Source organism: Scatophagus argus, chromosome 7 (assembly GCF_020382885.2).
Source record: "Scatophagus argus isolate fScaArg1 chromosome 7, fScaArg1.pri, whole genome shotgun sequence".
NCBI classification, from domain to species: domain Eukaryota; kingdom Metazoa; phylum Chordata; class Actinopteri; family Scatophagidae; genus Scatophagus; species Scatophagus argus.
In genome coordinates this window covers 12,606,999-12,616,722 of record NC_058499.1, presented here as the reverse complement: position 1 = coordinate 12,616,722, position 9,724 = coordinate 12,606,999, and the positions used below count along the sequence as shown (strand labels likewise).

Here is a 9,724-nt window from a genome sequence, read left to right as displayed (position 1 = left end):
GTTCCCGGACAACTGAGTCCACCGTCTACTCTGTCACACATTTATGGATTCATGCACCAGAACAGTAGACAATGTCGTTGGCTAATCTCACAAGACCCGGATCCAATTTCAAACAGGCACGGATGATTCAAAAATCAATCTGGTTAGCTTTCTGTTTTTAGCCTGCTGCTGTTTTACTCTGGGTGTAACTCAAAGGGAGGTACAGTTTGCCTGGAATGTGATCCTGCTCCAAAGGTGGTGATAAAACACCTTATTTTATGGGTCGCTGATTACTCACTGGATCCTCATGTATGTGCTGATACCAATCTTAGCAAGAAGAAAGCCAGAGGACTCTCCATATTTACAGTTTCCTTCAATTTTGCATTTCTCTTCCATTTTCCTGTGCAACCCCACAGACACTCTCTCTCACACACACACACACACAAAATAAAGAAAAATCTCACAAGTGTGGCAGATAAATATATAATTGTTTGTTCGAGTGTGTTTTGCACAGTATGAGACCTTCCGATTGCTGCACCAAGTAGAATGCACTGCAGGCAGTCTCTTGAGAGAAGGTCTCATTTTCTGCCTCCTGCCGTGAAATATTCAGTCCGGCCTGAAATAATATGGGACTCGTTTCAAGGCTTAGCACTTTTCAAATATGCTGGCAATAATGGACAGGGCATCAAATGAAGCACAGCCTCTCATAGCAAGGAGAGCAGAGGTTTTGAATCCACAGCCAGGGTTTCACATAACACCATAGACAGTTGAAGGGCTGTCTACATATATAGTGGAGTGATTAGTTAATAGCTGGATGAGCTTATTAATACTTGTCAGCGATGGAAATTCAGTTCTATTTGGTTTGGGAATATATAATAGAAATTTATATCACAATATTATTTCTAACTACTTAAGTTTGATACTGTAGAGGGCCAAAATATATTTCCATATTTCCATCCTGCTTTTTTGCATATCAGGGAATCTGAATTTCATTCACTCTTAAAAAGAAAAGAGTGGAAAATCAAGGGTGCACCATAAATGCACAGAGAGAGGAGTGCAGAAGAATGTTATGGAGGGGGGGCTTTGGTGAAAGGATTCAAAGATTTAACAATCCCACATCCTCTCAGCCTGTCCTTCATCTCTAATAATCAAGCTTGGCCACAGAATATCCCTCTGGATGGGAAAAAAAACATGTTGCCTGTCCGCCTCTCACTCATCTTTAGACTGCCAGTCTTGGGTCTTCTTGAAGTCTTCTGTCACATTTACGGCTTCAAACGCTAAGCACAGCCCTTTTTTTAACTGACTGCCATGTCTTTAAAGCCAGATATCTTTTTTTTTGTAGCACATTAGCATGAGATGAAGGGCAGTGCGTCTGATGCAAAGGGAGCCTTGAGAAGGCTGGACCACAGACACTATGAACTTGTTTGTTGCTGTACACCAAAGGCCACGGAAACACGCTAACCAGCTCAGGTGAAGCATGACGCGTAATTCCATAGTACTCCGGCATATTCATTTGCATTTAAGACAAAACCGGTGCTTGAATTTGATGTATGCATATGTATATGGTATATGGAGACTGAAGGCAAATTTTAGATTGGTTTTCCAGATACGATGCATGCTTGTGGATCACACAATATTCAGAAAATATACTGCAAAGTAGGGACCAAAGTTTTGGAAAAGCTACAGGGTTTTGGAACAGACTGCTGTCATCTGCTCCTCTTTAACAAGTGAGGAGGACAACACCCAGCAGACATAAAACCCTCAAAGCAACTGGACCAAACTCAGTGACACCCCAGCACACACATGCTCAATTAGTTCAAACTTATGAAACTAAAACTAAATCTATCTATCTCTCTACGGACGAAAATCTAACTATCCACTGCACACTAAGGAACATTATGCAAAAATGCCATGTTTTCTGATAATAATATACCCTTCAAAAATGTTTTATTCTGTGCGCTCTTACCAGCAAACTTCAAAAGACTTAGAACTAAAATATATATATATATATATTCCAAGGGGAAAAAAGTTAGTGTTTGAAAAAACTTTTAAATTTGTTTATATATTTCTTTCATGCCCGGAAGGCTGCCGTGACTGAACAACTGAAAAGCTTGAAACTCCAGAAACCGGAGCGTCCACTGAGCGGCGCCGCAGCCCGCAACTTCCACAAGCTGACAGCCGGCGCTTCCTCTCTGCAACACGCTGCAGGCCAATCCGCTCTCTCGCTCCGTGTTGGGTTACAGTGACAAGGGCCCCGTCTGAACCACGACTTTTAGAAAGATAATATTACAGGTAGGTGCAAGCCACGGACCGTGTCAGTATCGATAGACAAATTAAGCATTGAAAAACAAGACCGTGACCCAGAAATTCTCGCTTTAATCGGGTCACCGTGCTCGTTTTCAGCACTGAGTGATAATGGCACCTCTCACTGTCCTTAGCATTTGAAGTCCCCTTACCGCAACCTGTAGCTTTTGGGGCAGTGAAAATTGTCCAGCTGGACACCTTGTATTTTCCCCTATTGGTGCCTTTTGTATGTGTTCTGAGCCGTGTACACCTGCTCGCTGATAGCTTTTAACGTTTTTATTTTTTATCTAGTTGAAGGTCAGTTTACCTCTCTAATGAGCTGCTGTGAGGATTTGTATCAGCAGAGCCATAACCATGGATGTAGATAAATGTGTACAGCCTTAATTCACTTGTAACTCTAATGTAAGTTAAATGAAAGAGTAAAAAGCACAGGAACAGACTTACTTTCTGCAATTTAATCACCTTTGTGTATTTTTGAGGCAACCTGGCTGTGTTCATGTATCGTCATAGTTTACCTTTTTAAACACAAAGGTGCAGAACTGACCGCAGTATTTTGACCCAGCTTGTACTGTACTCATTCAAGTCGAGCGAAAAGCAGCAGCAAAAGATGGGTAAATCTCTTTCACTTTCTGGTGTTTCTTTATTGTTGCACATGGGGAAACAGCCTGAGAAGTCCAAGTCGGCTTGTCAGGTGTCGAAAAAGAAATGCTGAGATGCAAGCAGCTGAAATTTCTCTGAAATATAGGCCGAACAGAGTCTTTTGCTCCTACAGGGTTTTGTTCAGGGTTCCACTGAGAAAGCCCAATGCAAAGTGGGCCTACAGCCAACTGGGATGGATTCTAGGGTGGAACCTAAACAGATGGGAAATAGTATAAAGGTGAACACAAGGTCAATCTGAGCTTCAGTGATAAAGCTGTGGGCACTGCTCATAGCAGTGTTTTAAAAGTTGACTTAAGAAAACAGATTGTGTGGTCAGAATAAACTCTTAAGACCATATTGGAGCTTTTTTTTCCGGGCTTCTTTTGTCTAGATTGCCACAGGCAGAAGCAGCAGACACCAAATGGTCAAAAAATTGTTATCATTATGTTTGTCTGGAAATCAGCAGAATGGGGTGGGGGGGTGGTGTTGATTTCCAGCGGGTGGGTTTTCCTTTGTCCCCTTTTTTTGTTCTAACCCAGATTTTCATGTTTAACAGGCCCACAGCTGATCCATCTACCAGTGCACGATTGAGACAGAGGAGGTTAAAGCACCCCGAACGCATGGGACCATATTGCAGGTAATTAATATGTCAGCTCAATGATGAACTTCGTCAATACATCTATCACCACACTTACTTGTAACTGGAGTAGCTCGTGGGATGCTGCAGAGAGCGCAGACTGAGAGCGCATTTGTCCATTAGTAAACACTTCATAGTGTGTGTTGTGATTGGGGAGGTAGCAGGGCTCCTCTCCGTCCAGTTGCAGTCATTTTCGCCCGTCACCTCCTCATTGCTGTAAAAACACTTGCTGTGGTTTGGTAGATTAACAGAGAGCCCCCTAATGGAGTAATTACACCGAGCCAAACATCTATTTTTCACCTGTGCTCTGCCATTATTCTCTGTCCCCTATCCACTCCATTGGAAGTCACTTACTCTCCTTACAATGAGTTATCATTGACTGCCATTTAGACGTTCTGGAGCAATTTGTCTTACTGAGGCCATGCGCTGGCCTCATTGCAAAGAACAATCATTCTCCCTCCAATATATAAAACATTCATGGGGAAAAGGAAGAGAAAATGCCCCACAAACAGATAGTAGAGAGTGGCTAATAGATACTATAAAGGTGACAGACAAGGAAAATAATGTAGGAGATTACTGGAGCAGGAACAAACCTGCACAACCAGTACAAAAGCATCAGGGACTGTATTGCTGGAAAAAAAAAATCCTTCACGAGACAAATGTGTTAAATGGGTAGTATGGCAGCTATTGGTGGTGGTAATTGCTGTTGTTGCAACAAACTGTAAGTCTCGTTTTAATTTAAGATTTAAATCTTTAATTTGCCTTTGTAATTTACTGTATTGGCTTTCATTTGGTATCATATTCACTTCATGTTTGGCCATGCGATAAGTTAGCATATTATTCTAGCGTAAAAATTCCAGTAATATTTAAGATTCACTAATCAGTTTTTTCTCTTTCTGTCTCTCTTTCTTTGGTTGGTTTTTCTTTGACTGCATGCTTGCTATTGATTGACCTCAGATCCTTGAATCTGCACCTCTGGCTTTTCAAGCTTTTTACCATTTCTTTCAATGTTGTATGTAAAGAGGAATCGCATTTCATCTTGTGGCCTTAAAGTTAAATCAGTCACATTCTGAATTATGCACCAAACTAATGAGGATCATATAGAGAATATTACACTGAAGTTGAAGGGATATAAACTAGGTGCAAGGTTAGATTTTCCCTTTTGTGGATGCCTTTTCAACCTGTGCTACAATTTCATCACAGGTTTTTTTTTTTTTTATTATACACAATATTATAGATAATTCAAGTGCGGTTCAGTTTGACACAGCTTTCCTGAAGGCAAATGTTCATTTTAAGCAGTGGCTTGACTGCTGTGCACAGTCCAAACACATAGCCCATCCAGGCTCACCAGAAAGGGTTAATCACGTTCTTAACTGACTGTTTTGTTAGATTAGTCTCTCTCGCTGCTTAACACAATGACAAATAACCATTATTCTTTTTCTTGCACTGATAATCGGGACAACTTTAACATTTCTTACCAGCACAAGTGAAACCATTAATCCTCAGTGATACTGCTGATAAGTGGTGACTTTGGAGTAATGGCCCTGTCACCTTTAGAAAAGGAGGGAAAATTTTAACAATTAAAACAAGATGGTCTTTATATTTTCTGTATCCCATCTCTTTGTGTCATCAGGAGGGATCTGCCATTGGCTAATAGGCTAAATAATTGATTGAGTTTTTGTTGATTATTAACATTAAACAACGTGTCCTCCATACGAAAATAAAGGTCAGCTTAGCAGTAGTGAGGATGACTTGTTCATGCAGGAAAAATACAAAAATACAAATCTTTTGATATACATCCGTTGTGTTGATAGAGCAGGAAGACAGTGAGGATCTGTATAGAGAAAGCAATAAAGAAACGTCCAAGGCTGCTTGACTTGAATGCAGCTGAAGATGGAAGCTATTTATCCTAACCTTCCGACTATTTCCTCTTTGCCATTCTGATCAGCTAAACTTGCTCATGTGATATTTCAGTGTTAGTCATGTTGATATTGAATACAAGTTAATATTGCATCTAGCACTGTAACAATTAGTTGATTAATTGATCGACAGAAATTTAATATTGGAAAATGCCGCAGCGTTGATGTTTCACCTTCTTAAATCCAACAGTTTACTGCTTTTTCCTGTCTTACTTGAATCTTTGGGGTTTTGAACTGTTGATTGGACAAAACAAGACATCTAAAAAGTTGTTGATTTACAGTTGCCGATGTTTTATTGACCAATCAATAATCAAGAAAATAAATGAAATCAAAATAATTGTTGTTAACATCCTCATTTGCTTACCCTACTGTTTAGCTGAAGATGCTTGATAGTCAAAGAGGCATTCAGAGCAAACATGAGGAGTCAGAGGAGGCCTTTAAAGTGAGTGTTTAAATTAATACAAACCACAGCTGACAGAATAGCGATGCTACACGCTGTTACATACCAAACAGTAATATGTCTGATGCCACACAGAAATAGAGGAAGACATGGATTCATTTTTATCCAGACTGTGAGGTTATTTGGTTTAACAAAAGAGTGACACTCTCATAGTTCTACAACTGTGCACTTTACTCCGCTTTCCCAAACATACAGTACGTGTTGAGCCATATACGGTGCTTTTATGTCCTTCAGACGGTCCAGCTTGACTGCAGTGTTTGCTGATGTTGTCATACTGTATGACTCACCATGCACCCTTTGAATACTTTCTGTGTGGACTGGAAACATGGTGGTGACTGTTCAAATATGAGCTACCCTCGAGTGCCATGAGGAAATATTCAAAGCCCTCTCAGAGGCTAATTGAAATTCCCTCAGTTTAATCGTCTTCTCCATCGTATGTTCTGTTTGTCATTATGGCTGTCTCCAACACTAATCAGTTGTTGGTGTAGCAGCCCAGAGGTGTTTCACTATAACTGACAGGATGATAATAAACACGCATAATTGAGTATTTGATTGATTTTGATTTTAGATTATTTGCCCATTTTCATTTAACGACTTCAGGTATCTTGGCATTAAGGAAAAAAAACATTTATTAATTGCGCTTTGCATTTGGTCAGGTTATCTTGTTAGTCTTGTTGTCAATTTGGTAACAGTAACTTGGAACACAGTTGGATTCTCTTGGTCTTAATGCATTTATTGTCAGAATACGATGAAAACAAGTTTACTTAATTGCTCAAGACAGCTCAAGATGGGAAAATCTGTTCAAGTTTGAGTTTGAATTATTTTTCTTCTCGTGTGTTTCATCAAGCATGGTGACTAAAACAGGACACTTGTTGAGAGTCAAAGTAGAACTAATTAGCCATTTCAATATTTACAGAGTTAGCACATAACATCCTTAAAACATGTTTGTGCCACCTAATTAAATCTTTATTTGTCATGAAATAGAATTTTAAAAAGGGATTATCCAAACCTTTAGCTGAAAATTGAATCATTTACACAAGTATAGGCTACACACAGCACCACTTAATGTCTGTCTTGCTTTAGAATAAAAAGGCATTGTAGCCCTACAGAACAGCTTGATATAGAAATGTCAGAATGTTATTAAGGTTGGAAATCTTAAGTTTCATATTGGCACCTGTCTGTGCTGATAGCCATCTGGCTCCATGCAGTTTTGACAAACTACCTTTAATGGTCCTGGATGTTCATCATTAGTTGGAGCCCTGAGTATCATAGTAAAATGTAATACTTGTCAGCTTCCTGTTATACTGTGTTATTGTTTCTATCTAATGTTATTGAACATTAAGTTTCTTATCCTACGTGCCAAACTCACCATTCTTTGGCTGCAACACAGTTCCAGGCGCTTGATACTTAGTATTTCTGTGGCCGTAGCTCTGGTTTGATCAAAGGAGTTCAGGGGCCTAAGTTTCAAATCCTCCAAAGCCCATTTTGGCTACTCTTTGTTTAGCCCATTGGCATTCTGACCCCATGCTTCTCAGACTTTGAACTCAAAGCTTGGAAAAGCCGTATCGCTTCTTTAAACACATTATCAGTGGGCTAGGTTTTAAGAATATCACTAATCATCTTAAGGTTTTAGTGCAGTGTGGCAGTATCGTTCTGTGCTCAGGGGCCCTTTTTGCTGGCATGGGCACTGTAAGAAATTTTCTGTGAAATATACGGCAATTTAATGGCAGCAAGTGTTTAGTAAGCTTATGAATTTCATATCAGAGCAACTGAAATCCACACTGCTGCAGTAGCGCACTGTGAAAGTGGAATAATCTACCAAATTGTTAAAAATTCACATGATATAGAAATGTGACACTTGTAAGAAGAGTGATGTCTTTATTATCAGTTATGGTGTGGCATGACTGCTTGTAGTGTCTAAATACAGAATACAAAATATATATTTATTTTCATTTCACTTATTCAGCTCTGAAAATGTGATTTACTTTGTGTGTCAGAGAACTTTGCTAGAAGTTTAATGTTAAAGGTACTGGTAAAGTGTTAATGCCACACTTTAATAAATAATGTATGTATTGCTCTCAAGAAACTGGCATGGACAGCATGTAGTTATAAAGGGTGATACATCTCGTACATATTCCACACTTATTATGGAAAGTGGAAATATGAAAAGATCAGATTTCAGTAGAATCTGCTTGATGGTGGATGGGCTTAAAGTGTTGCATAAGCTGTGCGCACCAACACTTTAAGCTTATTTTTATTTTTACAGAACTGGAAATCAGTTTCTAAATTTATAGCTTAGTGTTCGTCTTAATGGAAGTTTTCATTTTTGTCTCAGTACTATTAATTGTTGGCACATTTCAGCCCAGTGTTAGTGCCACAGATCTCACTCCAAAGTTTGATCATTGTTTTATTTCATTATTTAAATGGCAATTCGCTATATGTTGATGACTATGTTGTTGTCTACACTAGATTGCTGTAAATGATAACGACAATATTTGTTTAGGTGGTTAAAAAAAAATCTGACCAATCAGATATGTTTCTAGATGAACAATTGTCCATATGTCAGGTGCATCTGTTTCATCCCATTGAACACTACTTGTAAGAGCTGGTGATGATAGTGATGAAAACATAATTTAAACTTACAGAATTTCAGACCAAATTTAATAACATGTCTTGTGAAGATATAATACCTTCTCTTTGTCCACTGTATTGAAAATATGACTGCCCATATGATTGCATGCAAATCTGTTCGTGCCCTTTAGCTCCTCTCACACCTCTTCAATGTCATCAGCCCCCATGCTTAAGATTTGGCACCTTGAAACACATTGTCTTCATCTGGAAACATTTCAGCTGCATTTCTGCCACTCTAAAGGGAGATGAAGATAAAGGAGAAGAAGGTAAAAACACACCCTGTTGTGTGAATCCTAGAGAAGGCCTTGAACCCTGCCATTCATCCCTTTCACTTCATCAGCTGAGTCTAATTGCCAGAGAGGACAGGATACCCAGGGCCCAATTGTTCCTTATCCTCTTTGGAGCCTCTGAGGCATGAAAAGCAAAAGGCCTGCTTTTGATCTTTTTTTTTTGTTAGTTTTTTTCTTTTTTTCCCCTGTCATCCTCTACTATCCGTTCCCTTAGAGTGAGACACTCTTTTCACACTGTGCCCCCTTCTTCAACCACGCAAAATAATTATCAAGCTCTGCCTCATCAAATAATGGTGGATATTGGAGGTCATGATGGGGAGGGCCAGAGGTCTGCAGGGGTGGCCCTAAGACGTGGTGGAGCTCCCAACTCATCTTAGAGGCATGCTCCTTAGCTGTGGCTACCTTTATATACCTTGACCCCGGTTTTCGTTTGTCTGTCCTAATGAGACCCTCTCATGCAGCCAATGCAATAGAGGTCTTGCAATGGCAGGGTTGGGAGGCCAAAGTACAATGAGACACTGGGCTGTGCTCAGACAAGGGCGCATCTGTGCCATCTTATTAAGCCTTGGAAAAGAGCTCATGCGTCTCAACGTCCCATAGGCGCTGAGAGCAGATCTATTGACACCTACTTGTCCTCTGCGGTTAACACCTTTCTGTGTGGAGGCAGGCACACCCAAGTTCTTGTTAGAAGTAATTCTTGGCAGCGTATCTGGCGAGGCAAAGTGCTTAACTCGGTTTGGGTGGCCATGTGGTGTGAGGATAAAGAATGCAGTTTTGTAATGATGAAAAATTCCTTGGAACTGGCGAGATGACGGGGGACGTCAGGACCAGATTGTCAAAAGCAAGCAGTTCAGTGGACAGCAAA

General features: G+C 39.9%; 1 long non-coding RNA gene across 1 annotated transcript in view; it reads left to right on the top strand.

Moving 5' to 3' along the window:
• The first annotated feature begins 2,101 nt into the window (after positions 1-2,101).
• The window catches only part of LOC124062133, a 68,010-nt gene continuing 60,387 nt past the window's right edge, over positions 2,102-9,724 (top strand). The window contains exons 1-2 of the long non-coding RNA XR_006843867.1: positions 2,102-2,271; positions 3,479-3,559. This is a non-coding gene — a long non-coding RNA (uncharacterized LOC124062133). The remainder of the gene's footprint in view (positions 2,272-3,478; positions 3,560-9,724) is intronic.